The 3,809-nt window shown below is 41.3% G+C and overlaps 1 non-coding gene across 1 annotated transcript; it reads left to right on the top strand.

The window, feature by feature from the left end:
• The first annotated feature begins 3,264 nt into the window (after positions 1-3,264).
• On the top strand, positions 3,265-3,336 carry trnac-gca (transfer RNA cysteine (anticodon GCA)). The gene has a single exon. It is a non-coding gene; the product is annotated as a tRNA-Cys (tRNA).
• The last annotated feature ends 473 nt before the right edge of the window (positions 3,337-3,809 follow it).

Genomic DNA, 3,809 nt, shown 5'->3' on the forward strand with positions numbered 1-3,809 from the left:
AATGAGCGACCGCTGAGTCAAAGCAAGGGAAGAAGGAAAAGGCAGGGGGATGCTGAGAGGAGAGGAAAAGAGAGGGCGGGCAGCTGCCTCACAGCTGTATTGTTGTGTGTGTTTTCCCAACATCAACAGCAGGGGAAGTGGAACAGAGCAGCTAAATATGCAAACGGCACAATGAGGCAGCGAGTGTGAAGCAGCTGTAGAGCACAGCCGTCGCCAGGTCCATGAGTATGAAATGCTGAGGACCGCCTTCGCTTTGTACAGGAAGAGCTGACAGAGCGTACACACTGCTTTTCAGACAACAACCCCACATAGATTGTTGCTAATCTGAGCATCTCTTTTACTGAGAGAATATTGTGTTAATGAGACTTTGTGAATCTTTTGGTCTTTGTACAGCCAAGAAACAACACGTGTTTCCCTGTTCGGGTAACACTGACAAAACCAAAACCAACAAAACTCATATTTGGCTCAGTGGCATTTAAAGATGAGCCTAAATAGTTGAATGTTGGGGAAATTTACTCTAGATCATAGGTGTCAAACTCTGGCCCGCGGGCCAAATTTGGCCCGCAGCCTAGTTACATTTGGCCCGCGAAGCCATACCAAATTATTATTAGAGCTGGCCTACTGGTATTATACAGCTAATATTTATATTGTTTAGTATTAAGCTTTTCTTGTTCCATATTCAGTTTTTCAGCAAAACTTGTTTGAGTCCATAAGAAGAGATTCATTCTTATATCTGGAGGAAGATTTTTTTTTTCAATAAATATTAACTTTAGCCCGCGACCTTGTTCCAGTTTTGAATTTTGGCCCACTGTGTATTTGAGTTTGACACCTCTGCTCTAGATTGTTCCTTCCTGCAGACTGGCACATGCGAGGACGTATAGCTCGATGGTAGAGCATTTGACTGCAGATCAAGAGGTCCCCAGTTCAAATCTGGGTCCCCCCTGACAGGCTATGGCCTTGTGTGATACGTGACATTTAATCTCTGCCAAATGTCCCATATAAAAACAGCAGCAACAGTAACAACAGTACATTAATGGGGCGATCGTGGCTCAAGAGTTGGGAGTTCGCCTTGTAATCGGAAGGTTGCTGGTTCAAGCCCCGGCTTGGACAGTCTCGGTCGTTGTGTCCTTGGGCAAGACACTTCACCCGTTGCCTGGTGGTGGTCAGAGGGCCCGGTGGCGACAGTGTCCGGCAGCCTCTCCTCTGTCAGTGCGCCCCAGGGTGGCTGTGGCTACAATGTAGCTTGCTGTCACCAGTGTGTGAATGTGTGTGTTAATGGGTGGATGATGGGTTGTGTAAAGAGCTTTGGGGTCTATAGGGACTAGTAAAGCGCTATACAAATGCAGGCCATTTACCATTTATACTCCTACCTTAGATTGCTTGCCACCATTAGTATATGAGTAAGCTGGTGAATGTGATTTATCACATGTTGTGTACTTAATCTAACACGTAATTACATAACACTAGTACATAATACATTATGAGTGTGTGTGTGTGTGTTTGTGTGTCTCTTGATAAATAAATAAACTTAACAGTGACATTTAGAGGTGATCAAGTACTCAAGGATGAATGGAGGATTTGATTGCTGACTGCATGAGAGCTGTTGGGGTGAAAGGAAAGACTCTTCATGTGATAATTGGTCGTCTTGGCTAATGCAAAACAAAACAAAAGGAAGCCACGCAGTAGATATTTTTCCTTATTACCTTAGCAACAACAGATGCAGCGTTTTTTAAGGGAGTTTTTTCTTAGTGTTTATTTTTAGACTTGTTGTGTTACCTGATAAGTGATAAACTTGTGACATATCTATTGACGCATATGTGCCACTTGCTTTTATTTGCAGTGCCTGACGGCAGCAATGTGTGATTTCCTTCAGAAATGGTCCGTGTCACCACCATCATCACTGCTATCCTTATTGTTGTCATTGTTGTTTTTTTTAACCTACATCCTCCATACCAACTTTTCATTATGTTCCTCTTTCCTTCTCCTCCTCCTCTTTGCAGCGTTATTATAAAACAATAGTTTCCACCAACAGTTTCCTGCTTATCCATATGTTCCACCTCAGTCTCTCTTCCTAATCCCATAATAGCAGTGAAAACCTCGTGTTTGCCATGTAATCATCTGAGGCCATCTGAATTGCTAGAAAGGTCCGATCAAATGTGCTGCTTCAGTCCTCTCCCTGATTTTTATGAGTAAAAACACTCGCTGTGTTCCCAAGCACAGCTGCCTGCCGAGTGAACGACTCTCAGCAAGATGATCAGACGCCAGTGCTCAGTTTACTCATCACTGCTGATGTTTCTGGTTAATGAAGTGCTGTGCTGGTCCTGCTTCACCAGCTGTGCCGGTTTTCTCCAAGGCGTGCCGGTTAAATAGAATTAGGCAGGTTAAACGTACGAGAGTGTGCTTTCAATATTTAATAGCGTCGTGTGTTTGCTTTGTGTTTTTATCACAGTTATCTTTCTCGGGCAAAGAAAAAAAGAACAGTAAATAGTATACATATGGTTTAAGAAGGTCATACTCTTTTTCTTGGCTCGGCTTGCAAACCAAGAAAAAACTTCTTTTCTCTACTATTATAAACAGTATTACAACAACAAATGAAAAGTAAATAAATTAATAAATAAAAGTATAGTAATGAACAGATTTAAATTGGAGCTTGTTTTGTTTGTTTGTTTGTTTGAGGTAAATTTCTGAATAAATCAATTAAGTATAACTCAGTGACCTTGGACTACATTTTTACTGCTCCAAAACTACAAATGTGGCAACTTTCTTTTACTCTTAATTGCATGTTGCCACTCTGATCCCAACAGTATATGAAAACATAGGATTAAAAAGTTGACTTTTTAATTGCATCCTTTGCAAAATAATGATCTGAAATCTGCTGACTGCAGTTCCTTCATATCAGTCAGGTATTATATTAAACATGGTGCTTACACAACACTCTTGTACTCTAACTGAGCTCTCCTCATGTTCTTTTTTTTAACTCTAAACAGGTCACACACATTCATCGCAGTGTTTTCTTCTATACCTGAGCATCTCATCTAGCATTCACACACACTCACATGCTGATGGAACCACTGGGCTACCTGCTGACAGTCACTAAGTATGATGAGGTTTAGTTCAGTGGCAGAAGGTTTTACTGCTTATCCTATATTGTATTGCGGCTATAGTGGGGGGGGGGGGGGGGGGGGGTATATACAAAGTGATAAAGTGACTTGAAGAGAAAATATGAGTTGTTCGGCAGAGTTAATGTACTTGCTGATCGTGGTTGGGGGTATAGCTCAGTGGTAGAGCAATTGACTGCAGATCAAGAGGTCCCCAGTTCAAATCTGGGTGCCCCCTAAGCCATCTCAGTGACGGGCAAATAATCATTCAGAATACTTAGAAACAGCTCCTCATAAGACTTTTCTCCAATGACTTGAGTGTGTACAATTATTTGAGTATCAAATGTTTATAACCTCTACATGGGTGATGGGTTGTGGTTTTATTGCTCAGGAAAAAGTAACAACTGTTGTTTCACCACATAGGACCTCTGCTTCAATTAAGAGGGAAGAAATATTCTCATTTTAAGAAAAATTAACTGTTCTCATGTTGTGCTGTAGTTAAATATCTCTTCACAGGGGAATCTTTGTTATATTGATGAATCTGCAATGGCTGAGCAACCACTGATCTTAGACGAACTATAAGGCTGCTCAGAGAAGTGCCATCTGACTAATGTTAAAACAGATATTTTTCTCTTCTACTTCTGAGTAAAACCATCTACCTCGTGATTTGAGTGAGTGAATCTCTAAACGCATTGTTCTGTGGCATTAGCC

This window comes from Astatotilapia calliptera, chromosome 6 (genome assembly GCF_900246225.1).
Source record: "Astatotilapia calliptera chromosome 6, fAstCal1.2, whole genome shotgun sequence".
NCBI classification, from domain to species: domain Eukaryota; kingdom Metazoa; phylum Chordata; class Actinopteri; order Cichliformes; family Cichlidae; genus Astatotilapia; species Astatotilapia calliptera.